Raw genomic sequence first — 24,391 nt, forward strand, 5'->3', positions numbered from 1 at the left:
CCAGTGTCTCACCACTCTCTCAGTAAAGAACTTTTTCCTAATATCCAGGCTAAACCTCCCCTGGTGCAACTTGAAGCCATTTCCTCTTGCCCTGTCACTCGTCACTTGGGAGAAGAGGTCAACACCCACCTCTCTGCAACCCCTTTGCAGGCAGTTGTAGAGAGCAATAAGGTCTCCCTTCAGCCTCCTCTTCTCCAGACTGAACAACCCCAGTTCCCTCAGCCGCTCCTCATAAGACTTGTGCTCCAGACACCTCACCAGCTTTGTTGCCCTTCTCTGGACACGCTCCAGCACCTCAATATCTTTCTTGTAGTGAGGGGCCCAAAGCTGAACACAGTATTTGAGGTGCGGCCTCACCAGCGCCAAGTACAGCGGCACAATCACCTCCCTACTCCTGCTGGCCACACTATTTCTGATACAGGCCAGGATGCCATTGGCCTTCTTGGCCACCTGGGCACACTGCTGGCTCATATTCAGCCAGCTGTTGATCAACACTCCCAGGTCCTTTTCTGCAGGGCAGCTTTCCAGCCACTCGTCCCCAAGCCTGTAGCGTTGCCTGGGGTTGTTGTGGCCAAAGTGCAGGACTCGGAACTTGGCCTTGTGGAACCTCATGCAGTTGGCCTCGGCCCATCGATCCAGCCTGTCCAGATCCCTCTGCAGAGCCTTCCGACCCTCGAGCAGATCAACAATCCCTCCCAACTTGGTGTCATCTGCAAACTTCCTGAGCGTGCACTCAATCCCCTCATCAAGATCATCAGCGAAGAGTGCACCTGTCTAAGCCTCGATTCGCCAGCTTCTCCAGGAGAATACTGTGGGGAACAGTGTCGAAGGCTTTACTAAAGTCCAGGTAGACAATATCGACAACCTTTTCCTCATCCACTAGGCGGGTCACCTGGTCATAGAAGGAGATCAGGTCAAGCAGGACCTGCCTTTCATGAACCTGTGCTGGCTGGGCCTGATCCCTTGGTTGTCCTGCACGTGCCCTGTGAGCGCCCTCAGGGTGAACCTCTCCATACTCTTCCCCAGCACTGAGGTCAGGCTGACAGGCCTGTAGTTCCCTAGATCCTCCTTCCGGCCCTTCTTGTAGAGGGAGGTCACATTGGCAAGCCTCCAGTCGTCCGGGACCTCCCCCGTTAACCAGGACTGTTGATAAATGATGGAGAGCGGCTTGGCAAGGTCCTCCGCCAGCTGCCTCAGTACCCTTGGGTGGATGCCATCAGGCCCCATAGACTTGTGAGTGTCCAGGTGGCATAGCAGGTCATTAACTGCTTCCTCCTGGATCAGGGGGATTTTATTTTGCTCTCCATCCTTGTCTTCCAGCTCAGGGAGCTGAATACCCTGAGGATACCTGGTGTGGCTATTAAAGACTGAGGCAAAGAAGGCATTAAGTACCTCAGCCTTTTCCTCATCCTTGGTAGCAATGTTCCCCCCCGCATCCAGTAAAGGATGGAGATTCTCCTTGGTTCTCTTTTTGTTGTTAATGTATTTGTAAAAGCATTTCTCGTTATCCCTTACGACCGTGGCCAGATCGAGCTCTAGCTGGGCTTTTGCCTTTCTAATTCCCTCTCTGCATGACCTAACGAGGTCCTTGTACTCTTCTTCAGTTGCCTGCCCCTTCTTCCAATGGTGATAAACTCTCCTTTTTTTCCTGTGTCCCAGCAAAAGCCCCTTGTTCAGCCAGGCCGGTCATCTTCCCCGCCGGCTCTTCTTACGGCACATGGGCACTGCCTGCTCCTGCGCCTTTAAGAATTCCTTCTTGAAGAATGTCCAGCCTTCCTGGACCCCTTTGCCCTTCAGGACCATCTCCCAAGGGACCCTCTCAACCAGTGTCCTGAACAGGTCGAACTCTGCCCTCTTGAAGTCCATGGTAGTGGTTTTGCTGACCCCTCTCCTTACTTGGCCAAGAATGGAGAATTCTATCATTTCGTGGTCACTAAGCCCAAGATGGCCTCCGACCTTCAGTTCTCCCACCAGACCCTCTCTGCTTGTAAACAGCAGGTCAAGCAGGGCACCTCCCCTGGTAGGCTCGCTTACCAGCTGTGTCAGAAAGTTATTTTCCACACATTCCAGGAACCTCCGGGACTGTTTCCTCTTAGCTGTGTTGTACTTCCAGCAGACGTCTGGTAAGTTGAAGTCCCCCACAAGAATAAGGGCTTGTGATTGTGAGACTTCTGGTTGTAGAACTTTTCTTCTGCCTCTTTGTCCTGGTTGGGTGGTCTATAACAGACCCCCAGCAGGACATCTGCCTTGTTTGCCTTCCCCCTCATACTTACCCATAAGCATTCAACCTTGTTGTCACAATCGTTGAGCTCTATACAATCAAAACACTCCTTAATGTACAGATCCACCCCACCGCCTCTCCTTCCTTGCCTATCCCTCCTGAAGAGCTTATAGCCATCCATTGCAGCACTCCAGTCATGCGAGTCGTCCCACCATGTTTCTGTGATGGCGACGTCATCATAGCTGTCCCACTGCACAACGGCTTCCAGCTCCTCCTGTTTGCTGCCCATGCTGCGTGCATTGGAGTAGATGCACTTGGGCTGGGCTATTGATTTCGCCCCCAACATTGGCACACCACCCCTAGGCTCATCTCTAGGCAGCCTGGTTTCATGCCCTTCCCCCTTCAAATCTAGTTTAAAGCCCTCTCGATGAGGCTCGCCAACTCATGAGCGAGGTACAGTACCCTACACTTGCCTTAGTTGAATTTCATAAGGTTCCTCTCTGCCCAACTCTCCAGCCTGTTCAGGTCACGCTGAATGTCAGCGCAGCCTTCTGGTGTGTTTGCCACTCCTCCCAGTTTTATGTCATCAGCAAACTTGCTGAGGGTATACTCTATGCCTTCATCCAGGTCATTGATGAATATATTGAACAGGACTGGACCCAGTACCGACCAGTCCTGGTCAATCTAACTTGCATCATCATGAGAGAACAGAATGGAAACCATCAGTCTGGTTAGGATTAGGAGAATCAGGTTTCTGAACATGTGACTCATGAAAAGGACACCGGATAGTGAAGGAAAACAGAGGAAATACAAGCTATATATATAACACTATATATATACAATTAGCTATTGAAAATAAATTTAAAAAATTAAAGTTTAGAATGCTAAGATGGTAAAAGACTAATATGACACCAAAGACATAGAAGACCGTAAGATTACAGTCCTTGAATGGAAGGATCCAAATTCTAAAAGCTAACATGGGAATCATGCTTCATATGATGAGTTAGAAGAAGAAGGAATGCACCTTCACGTATGCCCAGGCAAGAGGATAAGGACAGAACCCGTGAACCTGGGCATTTTTGCTCTATCCTGAAAGAGGATGAAGAACCAGCGGCTCTGGCCAAAACCAGAATCACAGCTTGTGCCTGGAATCACAACTGAGCACTAGAGGAAGCAGTCATAGACTTCTATCCTTCATGTATTGTGAACACCTCAATGTTATTGAAATAAAAATAAGCCTATCGTCCCCTAGATTTCAGTCAGTGAGACTTCAGTAAAAGTAGGATGCTACTCTCTAAAGGTACACATCTGGTTTATGCTATTCTGCTCTTCAGTTCCATCTGGAAAAGATTCAAAGTAAATGAATAAAGGCCTTATATCTAAAAGTTAACATACATCCCTTTCAGGTTTTGGAGTTTAGCTGTCATTTTATCATTTCAGCCTATCATTACATAAAGCAGACTGAGAATGTAACACCCTGAAAGGCTGAAATTTTGCTTCAGTCAAAGATTTTTTGAGATAATATACATTTTTTGCAGCTGCTAACACTTGAAAAATGTTTTTTACTTACTTCCTCTTTTTTTCCCTGCTTTTAATAACATGCTAGAGACAGACCAATTTCTACACAATATATAACTCACAACACATTGTGACTACCAATGTGCTTTTTTCCTAAGAATATATTTTTCCACCCTGAATGGAACATAAAATGCACGATTTATTCATCAGTAGAATTTCTTACAAAATTGATTTTTTGCTGTTTAAGTAACCTTAAAAGCAGCAGAACTTCATCTTTTCTCCTTTAAAGAAAAGGAGTCCTGTAAGATAGTGCTCACTTAAGCATGGAACGTAATGTAGAGGAATACTCTGGTACAATCAATGTGTTTTATTTGGAGCTTTTTGGAAAGAAGGACTTAAGGATTCCATTTTAAGACAACATTATAATGTTGTGAAAAAAGTTCTGCAGAGGGAGACTTTTTTATCACTGTGGACAATATTATGGTTGTTGCTGCTGTTTTCAGAATTTTGCTTTTTGGGAAACTCAAAAAAGCAGTCTCATTTTTTTCATTCTATATGGGGATGGAGGAGCATAAAAAATGCACAACTTCTTACAGAACAGAAATCTGATCCTTATTCAACTCTCATATTCACTATGTACTTAAAAAAATTATTTCAGGGAACACTATGTTAATTTTTTAAAACTTTTATCCTGCCAAGTGTTTCAGAACAATCTGTGCAAGCTGAGTCATAGTATCATAGAATAATTTAGATTGGAAGGAGCTCCTGGAGGTCATCTGGTCCAACCTCATGCCCAAAGCAGGCTAGCTTCCAAGTATAGAGTGGGTTGTTCAGAGTCTCATCCGGCTTGGTTTTGACCATCGCCAGGGTGACAATTCCACAGCCTTCCTGGGTAACATTTCCGAATGCTTTTACCGTGTCTTTAATTGAGATGAGATAGTGATGTTTAGATCAGGGATTTGCTGCTATCCTCCTCCTGGAAGAAAAGTACCATTAGGTATTCTATTGATAGCTTTTCATCCTCCTAATAACTTGTTTTTCTAACTCAAATTATTTGTCTTTAGCTTTTATAACAGTCGTAGTGTACCCTCATATTACACGCCTCCCCTAAACCATATTGCCACCCTAATGGCCTCTATGACCCTAAATTCATTTTTCTTCAAGTACCTTCAGAGCTTTTTCTCACACACCACTTTTTGCATTCAAAAATATCTCTCCAGAAATGCCTTATGTAATTATTTTATCATTCTTACTAATGTGTCTTTTTGTTATTCCCTTTCTGAAGCAGTAGCATGTGTAGCACAATTAATAATGCTGAGACCTTTGTTCATTTTACTGAACACAACCACTTCACGTATTCATATGCCAGAGGTGCTCTACCATATTTCTTTACTATTTCTTTACTTGAATTACAACATGTAAGAATCATTAGTTCTCAAGAACAGGGTGAAGTGTATACATAAACAAAATTTTTGTCTTTGAACCCTTGAAAATAAAAGCAACAATAAGAAAATACAGTAATTCTTATTCTATTTTATGCTTCCATCTCTGATGGACAGTAGCACAAAATTAATAGCAGGCAAAAAATAACTGTTTACCTCACCCGGTGCTTGAAACTCAGGTTGGTGATGGAGTTGTAAAGTAAATTAAGGCTCACTTCTTACTAGGCTAACACCTTTAGTAGCAATTGCAGATAATCATTCCTGCATCCAGCAGGAGAACAGCTGGACATGAACAACCAGATAGAAATATCTGAATAACTGAATTTTGACTGGTGACTTGACTGGAAAATTATTAGCATTGAACTGATTTTTTTTCCCCCAAATTCTTCTTTCCAAAATGAAAACCCTACAGATTTCATTTGTTTGATGTGAAACATTTCCCTTCACACAAAGTAGAACAGTAGCTTTGGAAGACTCTGAAAGAAAGTGATGTTAATGCATAAAAAAAGGTATCTTATCATAGTATATTTTTGGTGTCTCCTTATATCAAAACATCCAACAGTTGACTTCTGTTTTGCTCTTACCAGGCTATTTGGGGGAACCACATATAAGTGCACTAAAAAGAAGATGCACATGTAACAATCAGCTGGCATAAGAAAGATGCACATATATACACTCCCCTATGCCTGAAGTAATGTAAGAACTGTCACTTTGACTTTGTTGTATTTTTAAATTTAGTGCCATCTATATCAGGAAGAGGCTTCAAGGCTACAAAATCCCCTAATTCATCTTTTCTAAAAGTGAATGCTTTTACATCTACTAACTTCATTCATATGACTAATTTTGTTATAAAGCATAGGATGACTAATTTTGTGTTAGATAGGAAAGAAAAGGTTTGCTTTCTTTTGCTTTTCTTGTCTCAGAGTGAAGCAATTTAATATGTCACTGGAGATACAAAAGGGCAGCTTTATGCTTTCTGTTGTAAAATCCTTGACACAAAACACTTGCTCCTCCCCATTCTATATCACTTCATAGAAGTGCTTAGCTCCTTTCCTGATTGAGAAATCAACATATTTGCTTTGAGTAAACATCCTCATGTGTGAATTCATTAAATTATTTTTAAGATAAAGTGTCTCGATGCATGCACTGTGCAAGTTAGAAAATGGAGATACAAGGTTTTGGTGTTACTTGTAATGTATGTTCCCAAGACTGAAATTCTAACGCTTTGTTTGCCTATCAGTCTGACTTCTCTTTACCCAATATCCACAATATGATACTGTATTTCGTGTATGTGATGGCAAACTATAGACTAGCCATTTTCAGAAAAGGCAAGTTCTTACTTTTTTTCCATTTCATGAAGAAACATTTTGTCAGAAGTAATACTACTTGCAAGATGAAGTGTGAATATAAAGTACATTGCAGTGTATATACAATTGTTGGTGAGTCAAATACACAACTACAAGTTTTGCATACATGTTATTGTACTAAAATGAAAAGGTTTCTACTGAATGTGATATGTTGCTTGACCTGCTAATCTACCTTTCACTGATGATGCAAAAGTACTGCCATAAGTAATTCTGAAGTACATGCAATGCTCTATGTCCCACAACATCATGCAGTTGAAATTACCTGCAAAAGGAAAACAATTAAAATAAATATGTTTGCAAGACAATGGAAAATTTATTTATCTGAAGCAAGTCCAGTTCCAAATTGAAAGGATACAGAGTCCCTCTACATTTGATACAAATTTTCTGTTTTGTAGAAATGGAAATATCTTCAGTATTTATTTTAAATTCATAAATATGCATGCTCACCACTTGTTTCTTAGATTATTTGGTGTGAAAGGAAAAATTTTTGTATTCCTAAAATTAAGTGCCAAAAGTTGTTATAAATTAGTAAGACTTAAAATTTATACTCAGCACAAAGGGAGAGTTTGATAATGAAAAAGGATTAAAAAAATTGGGTACTGCTAAGGAAAATTAGATCTAGCAGGATAGTTCTAAAATTGAAAGAGTTGACACTGCAAGGAAAACATAAAATGTGTCAAAACAAATGTTTTAAAATTCATAGCCATTTTATAAGCCATTTATTATGCCTGTTTGTGAAATCTTTACAAATGGTACCTAACAGCTTGTTTATTGATTTATTTATTTATTGTTTTTCCCCAGTTAAGAAGTACAGGTTAAGAAAAGGTTTTCAGGTTAAAAGAAGGTGCCTGTGTTAGGAGACCTTATAATGCTTCTTGTTTTCTGTGAATATTCTACTTTTTTTTTTTTTTTTCCTACAAGGATACGAGAAGACAACATCTTCTGGAAGAGTATGGACCATGCCCTGAAAAGGAGGACATTGCAAAGGGAAACACAGTTCATAATATTTCCACAATTATCAAAATGCACACAACTCCATAAACTCACCTAAAAGAATGAATCCCTAAAATGAATCTATGTTCCTAGAGGCATATAGACACAGTGATCAAAATGTCCAAAGATGAAAAGTCCCTTACAGACCCTAAACTGGAAACACTTTAAAAAGTTTTGAATGTTCAGAAACTGTTGATTATCTGCTTCTGGAGAATATCCCTTAAGTCAACTCAAGCCAAGCATGCAAAGAATTACTGAGTTCTAAAAATATTGACTAGAATTTTTCTGTCTTTACATAAAATATTACCCAAGCTGTGAAGTACAACCACACTTTAGCTTAATGTGTCTTAGAGACTGTAATTAATAATGTTTTCAAATGAGGCAAGATGCAAGATAAAAAAAAAACAAAACACCACCCATTACATATGTTTCACAGGGCATTTATACAAAACAAATTTGCTTTCTGATCACTCCTTTTGCTGTGAAGATCTTACAGTAGTTACCATACCAGATTCCCTGATCTGAACAAAGCTCTTCTATTCATCATCCCAAATCAGCTCTCCCTCCCACCCAGCTGAATGATGCAGAATTGTCACTTAGAGCAATGAAAAAGATAGGTGCAAGCAGAATGTTGTATGATTTGTTGATTCTGGCTTCCGCTGACTTCTTGCAGCTGCCATGGTCTGAAGCATTAGATACTTGCTTGAGCTGGGTTTCAGATTAATGTTCACTTGCTTGTAATTTAACGAAAAAAAAAAAAGAAAAAAAAAGTTTGTCAATGATGTCCACCTTCAGGGGTGAATGCACTGGGATAATTAACAAAAACAGCAAGACAGAGTTTCAAGGATTAGTCATAAGAATCACAGACAAATACCATGTTTCAATACATAGTATAAAATATTAACTGGGATACTATAATTGTACATAGACTAGACAAAACAGAAATTAATTAAAGATGATCAGATTTTTCTTGCTATCAGACTAGTAAGCAATTTAAAGAAGGTTTATAGCATTACTTGAGAAGCAAAGGCCTAAGTTTTCAGGAATTTTCAGTATTGACTCTAATCTTCTTCAGTTAGGAACAGCTGACTAATTAGCATCATTAAAGGGAGAGAAGAATTAAATCATTGAGAGTTTTTGGAAAGTTTCAGCTCTCGAGACTGTTGCTTCCATTAGGAAGTACTGAGGCAGTTTCTGATTCAGTCATTGGTACATCACATTACGACAATGAACTTGAAAGTTTTAACCCTACATCTCCAAGACTAATCAGTAGCTTTCTGTCAGTTGTTTTTTCATTAAATCTAGACATAATAAGAAGCCTGTGTTTACAGTCTACCTTCCCCCATATTGTAACTCCTTACATTATAGGACTTGACTAATGATGATCCTGCACTGCTATTTTACATTACCACTTAAGAATTCTAACACATTAAATATGAAATATTGTATCAGAGTTTGTCCAGAGTGTCTCTATGGTCTCTCTGCTGTCTACAAAGCTCTGCAAAAAAGGCATGGTTTAGATGGTACGTGAACTTGACGCATTTAACATATGACTGCACACTACAGGGAGGCAGGAGGTATTCTCCACCTCCTTAGATTATGTGAACAGGATCTGGTCTCTTAGAATATCCTTCTATTTTATTAGCTACTGGTACCACATAGATGTAATAGTGAAACACACAAACATGAAGTTTTATTTAGTAAAACTTTCAGTGTGGCATCCATCTCACAAAGATTTTGATATAAGCAGTAGAGATGTCTAAAATTACCCTAGCTGCTATTTATTCTCCGGAGAAAGAGACATTTCTAGAGAACAATTCCTCTGACTTAATTTAGACTGTTACAGTAGGATAAGTTAAATTTTTCCTTATGTTTGACATAACATAAAGTGATGCCAGAAGTATCAGCTCATATATAAACTGCATAGTAAATATCTAAAGGTGGATTAAATTAATCCCACTGTTAGTTACAAGTTTAAGCAGCAAAGATTACATGTGTAGCAAATCCAAATAATCATTTCACTTAAAATTTCGCTACTGAATACTGCTGTCTTTGCTCTACATAATTTCCCTGAGCTGTATTACCAGTCTTAGATCTGGAGACTCAGGATTCAAAGCAACTTCCAAACTCAACCATTCTGCAGTTCAGTGATTTTGTGGTTCTTGGCCTGTATGAGGAAAAAGGACACAACTCTTGTACAGTCATACTCTTTACTGATTTGTACAGAACTTAATTTTTACCAGGCATGGGTGATGGAAAATTGAAGTTTCAAGGGATGGAGAAGCAAAGTGAAAAAATGGAACTGAAGTGAGAAAGAATTATCTGCAAGCTAAATACTGAGATGGGAAGGACCCAAACACAGGAAGAAATTACTGCTCACTGCATCCATTTACTATATTCGTCATAGCTATAAGATTTTCATGGAGTTTTTAATGATTATCTTCCAAAGACACATTGCTGAAACTTGATGAATAGCTATAATATAATCCAAAGGACCAAATAACTAATCAGAACATAGCTTTGAAGTGTTAATCATGACCTAAAATGGATTACTGCAGCACAATTATGATTCATTTATTTTGATTTTAAAAATTACATGTGAATAGTTTTATAGGGCTTGTGCATACCTCCTCCTCCTGTGGAAGACAGGACCCAATAGAAGGATAAGGGAAAATTTGAAAATTGAATTTCTCCTCTGTTTTGAATAAAAGGTTCTTTTTCCTAATTCTCTTTTTGTGCCTTTTGGTTCAATCCTCTCATGTTTTGCAATTTCATATGAACTTGTATGTTCAATGAGAGATAAGAGAGCCCAGCAGCTCACAGAATGCTCTACATATTACATAACTGAGCTCTATTTTACTTCCTCAGGACTCTGGCTTCTTTCTTTCTTTCCATCTGTGAACCTTATTGTCCTCCTGAAGAAGGGATTGGTTGGGGAATAAGTATTACTTTTTCCTACTTTGTTTAGTTTGCAATAAAAATATAGAAGTGAGCAGTACCTTTTTTAAAAAGTAAATTTAATGTCCAAAAATTTCATAAAGTGTTCCAGAAATGCTTACTTCATTCTTTATTGGGAAAAGATATTTTGAGATTTACCTTTCACCCCTTTTGTGCATTCCTACTCTCCTCCTAAATGCTGATCTGTCTCTTTACAGTTCTTCATCCTCTTAAAAAAGAAAACTAAAAGGCCTTTTCTTCTGTTGATGTGGATACAGTCCACCAGCAGCTGGTTTGAAACTATCCTAGCCACTGTCAAATATCTTGGAAGAGGAGCTGTCTGTAAAGGCTAGTGTTCTCCCAAAAAGAGGGAGAAGGTATAACCAAAATCCAAAACCTTGTCTTGTCAGGAGAGGAAAGACACAACATGAGGGCAAGGCAGACTTTTCTGATGCAATCATCATGAATCAAATTAGAAATGTTTTTATTTCTTCACTTATTTCTTCTACAAGTGGTTTTACACATATTATCTATTTTGGAGCTTATGAAAAAAGGCTTGGGTTTATCTTTTGGTTTTATCTTAATCTGGTATGACTTGCATGTGATTTCAGGTAGCTGGATGACTCCAAAGCATTCTTTGTTCAGGATATTTAACGACAGTGCCATAAACTGCGGCTCTGGGAAACTCAGTAAATGTCTTAGCTCTCCCAGCAGACCCTCAGCTCTATCCAAAATGCTACTGAGTGGCTTGCTGTTGTGCCACACACCCTAGAAGGTGAAGTAGCACTACAGGGGTTTGAGATGCAGAGCTGTCTGGTGACATTGAAGGCTCTCTGTCATGCTGTTCAGATACATGAAGCATGAGGGGTAACAGGGAGTATATTACATTTATTCTCCTTTACACAGTTTATTGGTTGATGAAGGTCTCTTTTGCTTACTGACTTATTCATTATTCCCTAAACAGCTATTTCAGAACAACTATTCAGAGAAGATCTGGTTCAAAGTCTAAAGAAACCACGTAAAAGCAGGCAACTACTGTCTGAAATAATTGACTTAAGAACAGATCTGAAAAAAGGTAACATCAATGGCCTATAAGAAGACATGCCTAGGTTCTGAATAACAGAGGCAGGTATATGGAGACCATCTTTCAAAAAGAGATAGGGCCAAACATTGAAACTGTGTTCTCAGAATAGAAAATAACAGAAAGCAATTTGATGTTATTTATGCAATAGGATATCAGTTCCTTAGGAAATTCTTAAGACTAATTACTTTACATCCTCCTATTTCTCTAATTCTTTCATTTCAGTATTATAGAGAAATGGCCATCTTCATTAATGTAATGCACAGGTAACAATAGCAATTCAGTTTAAATTAAAAATACAGTAAAAAATTCTCAAGCAATTGATTTAGCCAACAATGATGGTTGTTTGTGACTTCTGTGGATAAACTAGGTTTTTATATCTCACACAGAGACTCGTGTGAAATAGATAGTCTGGATAAGACATTTTTATCTTCATGAATGAGTTAACCCACAGATGTTATGACAAAATTTGTTCTAGTCAGAGATTTATTTTGAGAAGTGGGTGGGGTTTTTTTCCAGATAAGCAGCATTTGAGCTGGATACTGTAACTCTTTTAATAAAATTTCTTTTAAATATATATTTTAATTTATTTTCCATTAGATGTTGCCTTGGATGTAGAAATGTGAGTTATTTTACAGTATAAAGAAAAACATAATTTTTTTCTTTGTATACAGAAACTGCAGTGATATTTTTATTTATACCATAAAATTATATCTTTTCTGATAGAATGGCATGTCTTTGTATACTACATGTTTATTCTGGTAAGCAAAAACTGAATTCGGAGTTTATTTCTGACTTTTAGTAAATAATTTAATAATCTAATCAATTCTGTACAAGCAAGACAATATTGATTCACTTTACAGGATAATGTTCTACTTTGGAAGTAGAGTAATATTGCCTTGGAAACCAAACAATGCAGGCAAAACTGAAATAGGATGCCAAAAAACCTTTTAACAAAGCAGAAACCTTCAGAGTTTGTTGTCTGAACAATACTTAAGAATCCCTTTTTTATTTCAAATAATTGTTGAGTGGTAAAATAGTGTCCTAAAGAACATGAATATTGACTGCAAAGCATGTGCTGAATTTCATAGAAATGCAGCAGGTTAAGAATAGTATGCTAGTTCATTTGACTCTTGATATAGCGGCCCTGATATATGGCCCATTATCTCTTGCCCATGCCTTATATGATACAGCATCCAGTATTACAGCTACATAAAAAATGACATTAAAGTGCTCAGCAGAACAAGAAAACTTACAGCTGACAGGAAAAATGGAAATCAATGGATACACCAGTGATTAAAACTGCAGCTGAACCAGCTGCCCTCAAATTAAGATCCTCTGGAGACCACACATTTGTGCCAGTTAAGATTCCAGCCAAAGTTCTGTAGAAAAGATCAGATAGTAAAAAGTACAAATCTTTTCATAGCTGGCAAATTTTAGACAGAATAGAAGTACTTTGACCCAAATGTAACATGAAATTTTACACTGTGTTTCCATAACGGAATCAATGATGCACACTGAAAAAGTTGCACCACTTATATATATAACAGCTATACAAACAATGTGATCACTCAAATTCCTATTTAAAAACTCCTGTAATGACAGTGGGCAAGTTTTATTTAACCATTATAGAATGTATAGTTCACTACTGTTAAGTAGTGCTACTCAAAGTTGGTGAGTCCCCTGTGCAGCCAGAAAAAATATATTGTTAAGCACTCTCTGCCATTTTTAACTTTATTATCAAGGTAAAGGTATTTACCTTTATTATCAATATCAGGTTATTATATATCCAAACAGTAATGATAATAGCAGCCAAGAGTGTACCAATTTGTCAGGAATATTGCTTAGAACAAGCAAAGCAGTTACTTTTCCTAGAAGTATCATACTGGTTTCAAATGTTGAATGAAAATTCAAATGCAACAAATTGACTATCCTGATACCAGAACTGTTAGCAAGCTCAGTGTATCCGTGAATAGTACCTGCCAGTACTATGCTGCTTGTCAGTATAGAATAATTAACACAGGGTAGGCGGAGGTATCACTAAAACTTTGTAGAAAGTAGTGTTATACACCAGTTTAGGAGGAAGGCAGCATGATAAGGACTTTGTAATGCTCAGTAATGTTAAACTGGAAAGGGAGTTTTATGGGGTATTATCTCCATTACTATTTTCTAGGAAAGCTGCTATGCTACATTAGGACAGGACCATCTGACTGCCAGCCTTCAGCATGGCACACCAACTCTCAAGACTTCTGTGACTGACTTCCAAGGTTGTATCTGAAATAAACTGTATGCCTTGTATGTATGGGTCACTGAAGTGGGGAGGTACTAAAGACTGCTTACATGAAGTACTGAAAAGGAAGTCACAAGTTAACACCCCTACAAAAACTATTAGCTTTCATCATGGTAGCAGATCTGTAGAGAATAGATTTCAGTAACCCAGCAGATGTTACATGAAAAAGATTTTCCTTGCTTGCTTTGCAAGAGACATGATATAAGTGGTTTTTCCCTTGTTACTGCATTTTAGTTGGCTTGAAGAATTACCCATGTTACTCTGAACAATTTGAATGTATTTCATGTGTAGTACTGTGTTTCTGTTAAAAAGTGATGCATTAAATGGAATTCTTCAAATGCAGCTGTGAATTTCTACTATCTGAGACGTATAAATCTGAGCTAATCCCTTTAAAGTTCATTCATAGGCAATGAGAAGGTGCCACTAACATCTGAAAATAGATTCTCACAGTATCTATTTGTCTCTGTTGACTTTTTGTTTTAAGAAGATAAATCAAATGTCAGTATGATCTGTGTTTCGGGTTAGGAAGTGTGGCCTCCTGAAAAAGTTCATATTAATGAATAATAATTTGATCTTGTTTAGCCATATTTGTTGAGTTGATTCTTACAAGCAAAACCTTGAAATCTGAGCATTAGCAAAATTTAAAATTATTTCCCTTTTTCTGATGGATTCACCCCTTTTCTGACATTTTGTATTCTTGAGCTGTTCAAGGATACTTTCAAAGAGTCTTCTCCTATCACTTGCTTTGGGATAAATAGAGTTCAAATGCTGAAATAAAATCACAAGAAAAAAAAAATCTCTTGAGGATTACTGCAGGTCGTTATGTCCACAGCCCAGTTCCAAACATACAAGCAGAAAACTTGTGTTCAGCCTTCAGTAGGTACTGGGGAACACAAGAGAAGGCCCTTGTTTTGTTGCTATATATTGAGTTTATCTAATTGGGAGATATGTTGCTTCCTTCCTTGGTGAAACTTTTAAGAAAGTTTTTTGTTTGTTTATTTTCATTTCTCTCTTTGAGTGATTCCCAAACACATCTTTTCTGCAAGCAGATATAAGCCCAGCTAGGAAGGAGTGTGTTTGCTGAAACTCCTTTTGATTTTGGTAACATATATTTATTTGTTGTTTCAGATGGAAGTGGTTGAACTTATTTATGTAGCTAACTACTTCCTCTGAAAGCTTTCTGCTGCTTGGTTGGACACTGACAAGTAACTAAGTGCTCTACTTGGGACCTTTATTTACACATTCTAATTTCATACACAATAATACATAAATAATTTTATAAAAGAGCTAGGGCTTTAAAATCTAACAGTTACAAAAGCAAACAAATTATTCTGTTCCTTTTACCAGAGCAATTAATCCCGTCATTAAATTTTGTCCATTATAATTAATTATTTATTTCTGAAAATGTCACGATGCAATGGGGAAAATAGCTTAAAGACAGCAACTTGGAAAATTGGGACATAAGAGTGTGGAGTATGACAGCATTATCAGTGGATAATAAGGAAGGGGAATTAATAAGACGGCAGCAAAAGAGATCAAATTCTAAAGACACTGAACTGTAAGACCGAAAGTTTATGTAAAAAAAAAAAAATAGATGAGAATTGGTGTAGTGACTGAAAAGATAATGTAAACAACACAATGGATACAGGTGATGGTTACAATAACTGCTTCTTTTTTTCTGTTCTTCATAGTGAAAGTTACGAAAATTCCAAGGTTAAGTGAGTGATTACAGCAATCAAAATGGAAGATAAGTTATAGTGGTCTGAAAAGCATCATTTAGCTATAGAAAAGGATTTCTGATCTAGAACTAATTTGGAAAGAATTTGGGGAGTGTGCATGCAGGTAACGTCTTCTTTACTAATTCTAATAAACCAAGTTTAAAAAATTTCGCAGTCAAATCTAATCTGATTGAAGAAAATAGCCAAAGGCTTTCTCACGAACAAAAAAAAATTATACATGCTAAGAATTATCATATTGTTTTTTGTATGGATTGCTCCAGTGTGCTAATTTACACTATTCACATGTACTAGTAAATAGTTTCTATAATGCCCTCATCCAACATATTTGTACATGAAGGGCTAAAATAGATAATGAGATTCATTTCACTTCAACTTAAGTATCTAAACATTAGACTTCTTTGTTATTCATCTGAATTTCCTACAAAGACATTAAAGAGAGAAACATCTTCAGAGATATAGTTATCATGCTTCTAATAGATAACTATTTAAATATTAATTAATCACTCTGGAGGTCTCACTCCTTCTCTCTTTCCATTGATTATATGGACAGTATAGACACCTAACTTGGACTGCATGCCCAACTTTTAAATTACTCAAATGAGGTGAAATGAATCTCATTTACAGCCATTTGTCCCATAGTGAGCTGAATTTCTCCAAGAATTGTTCCAATTTACATTACACCACTCAAGCTTTTACAGTTTTACGCATATTCACAGCTTTGGAAAGAAACTGTTTTGAAAATTCCATTCTTTTATTGCTTTTACCATGAAATGTTCTTTATTGTTTCTTTAATTAGATATTGTTGCTAGCAGGGAAATATTTTGACCTTTGAATATTCTTTTTTCTAAACATAAAACCAGCCAAAGTGACATAGATTCAGCAGAAGAAGCAAATAAACACATTAGTTAATTCTAAAAGAGAGTTTTCCTTTATCCTAAATCCCTGAGACACTTGAGTTCAGAAGTATGGATAAATCCTTGTGACTAGTACATATTGTGCATATGTAATTAATACCACAAACAAAATAATAAAATTTCTTTAAATTGCGCAAATAGACACAAACAGACATATAAATACACATACACGCACTTCCTCCTAATCCTTATTTTATAGTTTTCATTCTGAATTACAGTAGCAAAATAAACACCTTAGACTTTAGAAGTGCAGATTTCAACGCCTAGAAGAGTTTTTGCTCAGGAAACTGTTAAGACTCCCATAGGAGTCTGTCTTGGAGAGCAAAGGTACTCAGAAGTGCTCAGAAATTTTCAGAGACAGCCTGCTCAAAGCACAAGAGCTGTCCATCCACCTAAATGGAAAAAAAAAAAACCAAACAACAACAAACCAACAAGGAGCAGGCCTAGAAATAGAAATAAACCAGCCTTGTTAAGCAGATAACACTCAAACAGCACAAATATGAAAAAGAAATATGAGAGAGATGGGAAAGGGGACAGACACCTGAAGAGGAATACAAAAAATACTGCGTGAATACAAAAGATTAATACAAAAAATATTGCTTGAGCCTGCAGAGATGCAGTTAGGAGGCAAAAGCTCAGATGAAGCTCAAACTAGCAAGAAAGGCTTCTATAGGTATATTAGTTTTGAGTAGAAGTACAAGGAAGACACAAGACTGCTGCTGAATGGAGCTGGCAAGTTAGAAATTATACAGAAAAGAAGTACTCAGTGTTGTTTTCACCTCAATTTTTAAGGGTGATGTCAGCTCCCAAGTCTTTATTTCAAGATGAAATAACAAAGCAAACGGTGAGTCACTGACAGTAGAGGAGGGTTGAGCTAGGGACCATCTGTACCAATTGGACAGGTTTGTGGGACCTGATAGGATAAATCTGAGGACAGTTGGAAGACATTATTGCAAAGCCACTCTGTCATTTTTAGGAGGTCATGGAGATCAGGGAAGATCACAGATGATAAAAAAGTCAAATATGCCCATCAATGGAAAAAAAAAAAAAAACTAGAAAACAACAGAGCAGGCAGCCTTACCTCAGTTCCTGGGAAAATTATAGAACTAGTCTGGATGAAAACTTTTTCCACACACATGATGGACAAGAAGGAGACGGGGAAAAGCCAACACATATTTCCCAAGATTAAATTGTGTTGAACCAATCTAACTGAACCGATCTAACTGCCTTCTATGATGAAACAGCTTCCTTAGTTAATAGAGGAGAGCAGTGGATATCCATGTACCTTGACTTTTGCAAGATGTTTGACATGATCTCTCACACCCTTGTTGAAACTGATAAGATATAGCCTGGACAAATCAGTCTCAAGACGGATGGAAAACTGTCTAAAGTGCTGAACTCAAAAGGTGGTTAATATCTCAAACTGGCAGCCGGTCATGGGTGGAGTTCCTCAGGGTCTTTAAAAACAATCTGGGTGATGGGATTGAATATACTATCACCAAGTTTGCAAATAACACTGTTACAGAACATCTCCAAATGCAAGGACAAAAATAAGTGAAAAAGAATGGAAAGAATGTAAAGAAGATACTTTGTAATGAATGCACCTGGTGTTTAGACATATTAAAGATAAAAACTGTCTCCACTAACTTTCCACGAACAATAACAATTAACACAAGGACGAACTCTAGAAAAATAGAAGAGTACCAAAACAGTGTCCTAAGGTTGACCTGCCTCATTATAATCTCATTATAATGTGAAAACCACACCTCCTAGCTAGAAAACGCCCCCAACCCAAATAAGCCCCCTGTTCTCTGGGCATGTGTAGTGAATTAAAAGAACTGTATCTTTAAGATGAAGTAAGAAAGGCACTAACCAATAGTTAATTAAAGGGTAGGCCCAGCAGGCGTAACTAACTTTGTTAACTGTTTTAAATAACCCCATGCACCCAGTGCTGCAATAAACCAATGTTGGCCTTCTAAACTATCATTTGGTTTGGAGAGTTTTCTTGGTTACGGTTTTCTGTAACACCACCACATTGGAAGAAGAGGTAGATAACACTGGATGGAAAAGTTAAAATGCAGAGTCCTTGACAGTCTAGAAAATCAGGCCAAAAGGAATAGCATGAGACTTAACAAAGACGTATGTGAAGTCCTGCAGCAGTGATGGAATAATCCCAATCAGTAGTACAGGCTGGGGACTAACCGGCTGGGGAGCAGCTCTACTAGAAAGGATCTGGGGGTGCAGCTGGACCGTAAGCTGAATGTGAGTTAGCAGTGTGCCTTTGCAGCAATGAAGACAAACCATGTCTGTGACTGCAGCAGCAACTGCATCACAAAGGACATGATTATTGCACCCTACTCAGCTCTTGTTAGGCCACACCTGGTGTATTGTGCCCAATTTCAGTACCCCCAGTAAAAGACAGACTGAACAGAGAGAGATTGGAGGAGGCCCCTCAAGATGGTTAGAGTGCTGGAGAATTTGGTGTATGAAGAAAAGTTGAAGGAACTGGTTGTTTTCAGCTGAGGGAAGAGAAGGCTCAGGAGGGATCTAATCACAGTTTTCCATTACCTGAATGGTAGTTACAGAGGAGACAGAGGTATTCTTTTCAAAAGGCTGCAAAGTGAACAGATAAGACAACAGGGATGAGTCACTTCAGGGGAAAGTCCACTTGCATATAAGAAAAAAAAAAGTCTTTAGGACAGTTAAACATTGGTTAGGCTGCTCAGACCAGTGGTGGAATCTCCCTTCCTGGAAACATTCAAGATGGCTTTATAGGGCCATGGCTAGCCTAGTTTAAGGCTCGGCTTTCCACAGAGGGTTGGATCAGAGAGTAACCAGAGGTCCTTTCCAGCCTAGACTTTTCTATCATTCTAAAATTGTATCTTTCAACTCCCCAAAATGTATTTGATTCATGGAAGACCATAAGTCAAATTAACCTGAATTTATTAAAGAAGTAAATTTAAAGTGGACTAGTTTTACTACATCAAACTCCTCTGTAGATACTCTCATTCACCATTTGAGGGGACTTATGTTGATTTACTGTAATTCACTTTCCTTACAGTCAATAGAAAGGCCAATATTTTCTCTAAAGTGAAGACATGGTCCATTTTTTAATGTTTATATTTATACTTTGAATATGTGCTCAGAATGTTGGTCAATCACATTTAAATAAATAAATGCATGTGTGGAAAATTGTAGCTCTCTCCAGTCAGAACGTTGAGATACCCCTAATACTCACAATTGCAGCTCTCTCCAGCCAGAACATTAAGATACCTCTAATACTCACACTATCTATCATCAGTGGTTAATAAAGGGTTATATGTGTATTGTACAAATCTGGTCACTTGATGAAAACGTCTCAGTTGGCACATCCTCATTCAGACATTTATGTTGTGCTGGTACAGATGCTAGGTTATTTGACTAACAGTCCATCTGCAACAAACACATTATGATTTGGAAATACTGATGAATTTGGAACCACACAGACTTTAATAATTAGAGAAAAATGCATTTTGCCACCTTCAACTGAATAGCACCGTAAGGTTAAAAGTGTCTACCATCACCCATTAATCATGTCTCGGTCTGTTTAAACTCAGACGCAGCATGGGTATTCATATGACTTGCTTCTTTGTCAGAATATTGTAAAACACAGACATTTAAGAAGGAGATGTGGGGATGCAGCGTGAATGCTGATTTTCATTGATACATAACCATAAGGAGGGGAGCAGCGGATAACCCATAAATCTGTCCTCTCTGCAGTAATTTTTAATCTCATAGAAATATCATGAGGTGGCCCACTTAATCTACACAGCAGAATACTTGTCCTGCAGAGGCACAAACTATATAATGCCAGCTTCTTTCATCTTAATTGCTCCCTTTTTTGATGCATGGAAATGAACACTTGAAAATGCATAGTGACCTCTTGAACTGTTCTGCAGTCCTATATGGAATATGCACCTCACTGTACTTTATGTGACATTACAGAATGACCCTGAAAAATAACACAAAGCAGATTGTGACAATGCTATAAAGAAAAAAATGTCTAGGATAGAAGTAGCAGGTTTTGCCCAGTTGAATTAAATTTCTTGGAATTCTGTTTAAAATTTCAATCCCTCTTTAAAAAATGGTTGCACCCTGAAGAAAGAGGTGTGCTTTCAAAGTAAGGTAATAATGATGCATAAATTGCCTGCTTTGAAGCTTTGTTAAAAACTCTTTGAAGCTTGGGGCTAATCTGGATATAGGCACTACAGAGACAGGCAGAGTTGATTGGACAAAAATAAAAAAAACACCCAGCTTTCAAGTTCTTCTGCTCATTCCTATGCACCAGTGCACCTAATTCACATTTCTTAAGCAGTCTGTAACCTGTGTCAGTCTCCAAGAACAACAATGCTTCTGTAAGAGCTGATTCAGCAGAACGAGAACTAGGAAGAACAGCCCTGCAATATTTAAAGTTGTGAATACAAAAAGCAAATGAGCGCTTGAACTAAACTCCCCGCTCTGAACTGCTCCAGTGCAGAAATATCTTTATTTTGCATATACTCTTAACAATGAGCTGTATACAAATGGTGTAAAATTTAAAACATTGTAAGTATTACAAACATCTTCAGCACTTCATTTTTATGCACAGCTGCTGTGAGAGTTCACTTCAAAAAAAAATGTAATCTCTTCATTTTATTATTATTAAAAAGAGATTGATTTCTACTTTACATTGTGAAAGGCTGGTGAAGTTACCTCATTTACAGTGGGGACTTCTCATTGACAGATCTTCTCTTAACAGATCCGAAGTTCCTTTTGATTAGACCACTGGCTCATTTAGCACAACAGACTTTCTGTACCTGGGGCTTATATTTCTAGTGTTGCAGCAACAAGAAGACTCATCCTAGGGGGCAATCACGTCAGCTAGATGTTCTACAGGAAACTTTCTATTACAATGTACTATATATAATTATTATTTCTGTAGTGCATAAAGGCCTAACGCTAAAGCAGAGTTCTTTTCTGCTGTGAACTGTGAAGAACTGCAAAGAACTGCAAAAAACCAAAAACATTAAAAGAAATTGGGGCCAGAGAGGTTAAACATGCAGTGGTTTTTGTGTTCAGGTAAAAAGTGACAGCACTGAGGGTATAAATGTACAACTGGAATGTCCTGGCTCACACTCAAGTGTCTTCTTTATTGGGCCTTGTCACTTCTCTGCAGCTATCAACTGATAGAAACTGGTGTCTGATAGAAAAATATAAAATCCACATCATAGATAGTTACACACTGCCATATCCACATGGGATAGTTCTTTTTGCCTTCACAAAACTAGTGGGATTCTTGTGTCCTAAGTATGGGATTGACTTTTGCACTTTTCTTCTGCCAAATATATCAATTAACATTCCTGCAAGTATAATAAATTCAAAAGGAAAATAATAAAAATAAGAATATACACATTCCTTCAAATCCTTTTAGCACATTAGAGATGTAGTCAAAGCTGTGAACAAAAATGTGTTACAGTGATTGTGTGCACAATTTGTACGACCAAAAGTAGATATTTACAATACAAATGTCTAACGCAAGCTAGTCATCTTAAACTTTCTTTATCATGGGGACAAAAAAAACAGTCTTCAGAGGGTATGACTGATCTCATTCTAAAGTAAGTATCTCAAAGTGGTCAGATGAGCCAAACCCAAAAAGTTGGTTTGGTTTGGTTTGGTTTTTTTTCTCTATTGATTACAAAGGATGTTTAAGGTGACCAGTTCAGACACTGACATTTTCCCTGCAGGCACTTTAGCTTGGGTAAGATGAATCTTTCTTTAGAAGTCTGTTTAGAGATTCACTGAAAGTAAAATAGGTGATTATGGAAAAATAAGCACTAATAATGTTTCTGTTATATTTTCTCAGTGTACCTTTAAGACATTTACTCTTAGAACTTTGTTTCAGTCTAATTATTGAACAATATTTTCTAAAATAATTAAGCCCAATATACCTTTGTAAGTGCCGCTTTGTCTCCTTTCCATATTATCTATTTCCATATATCCAGATTCTTTTACCAAAGTTAACAATATTTTTTATGTATGTATTCAGTTGTCTTACTGTCCTTGTCTGCATTTAAACCGGTAATACATTTTTTATAAATACTATAATAAAAAAGGTAAAATCACAGGAAAAATAGCCCTATGAGAAATAAATAATTATACTTCGGGGTTAAGTAATCATATACCCAAAATTTATTATTTTGCATTGTAAGGAGACATATTACTATACTTAAAGAGATGTTGTTGCTATACTTAAAGAGATGTGAGAAGGACAATGCTTATGTTCATAAGACAGTAAGACCTGAATGACTCATCTTCAAGTTATCTTGATTATTTGTTCACAAAACTATACTGATGGCACTCTCAGGTAACATTGGCTGTATTTAAATTCCCAGGCGGACTGCAAGAAATTTGCTTATTATAAAAAATAGGAACAGAACGTACCTGCAAGTTCATCCAGTCTACCTCCAGCAAATGCACTGTACTTAAATTCACAGACTGGTGCTTTCTTACAGGTATATCCTTTACTAATTCTCTCCTAGGGAAGATAGGAGTGGCAGGGAAACTGTATAGACTTGAAATCATAGCATATGATGAGGGGGTATCTTCCCCATGATCTCATGGAGACCTGAGGTGTCCCACCTGCTGCATGCTGCAGCTTCTCTTTTGTTATGCCAACCCAGTCACCATGAAATGTGGGTCAACATGCCAACGAACTGTGTCTAACATGGAAAGGAGAGAAAGTGGAGAAATAGGAACTATTTGGGGAGAGATGATAGCTAATGCCCCTTTACTTCTATCATAAATCCACAGCATTGTGTGTGGGAGTTTCCCTGGAGAAATTATCTCTGACGTTGTGGTTCAGACCCCTTTTTTTTCCAAAAGGAGAGAATGAATCAGTTATCACTGTTATCTTAGTCTGTAAACAAGAGAGTATGTAGCTATGTGAGATAAGAAAGAAGAAATACAGAACAAACAGAGGTCAGACTGGTGAGTTAGAGTCCTTTAGTCCCATTTCAGAACACAGATGTGAAGTCATCAAAGACAATAAACACCCCCCCACACACATTGTCTTGATAAGACATAAAAACTTCAGAGAAGAAGAGAAGTGGAAACTGGCAGCTCATCAAGGTTGCCGATCAGGCCATTCCTGGGAAGAGCGAGGTCATGGCTTCAGCACCTGACCATGGACTGATGGCCATGATCTTAAAGGTCTTTTGCAACCTAAATGATTCTATGATTCTATGGGCTGGCAGCATTGTCTTTGGTGATGGTACCAGGGGCAGGGAACATAAATATGGTTTAGGTCAGAGCACACCTCTCCCAAAACATTAATGTGTATTTCAGTGAATAAATAGTTATTTGCTTAAGAGCAGTTCATCCAATCATACTTTTAGTCTCTGGGCTTAGTAAAAACCATGAAAATCAAGTGATCCCAAGATTGGAGGGCTACAGACTTTGATCAGAAAGACTTTTTTTTGTAATTAATTTTGCTGACCTTACTGAGTGTGTAAACTATCTGCTAAACACAAATAAATAGCACTGTAGTTATGTTGACAGAAGCTACTCTAAAATCTTAATTGTCCTTCTTCAGTGATTAAGAAAAATAAAGCTGAAATTATTTTTTATTGAGAAGATTATTTATGTTGCTTACTAGGATCATTCTTGATTCTTGACTAAAAAGAAGCTAAGTCAAACTTGCTACTAGTAATAGGTTAATACATATCTAGGGTATAAACAAGATCATCTAATAAGCATTGATGCTCATTTGATTTCTGGGAAATATAACAAAAAGAATTATAACTTTCTATATTAGCTATTTTCTTTACAAAATGTATATGCAAAGTTAGTAAAATAAAGTTAAAAAGGTGAGG

The sequence above is a fragment of the Gavia stellata genome, chromosome 1, assembly GCF_030936135.1.
Source record: "Gavia stellata isolate bGavSte3 chromosome 1, bGavSte3.hap2, whole genome shotgun sequence".
NCBI classification, from domain to species: domain Eukaryota; kingdom Metazoa; phylum Chordata; class Aves; order Gaviiformes; family Gaviidae; genus Gavia; species Gavia stellata.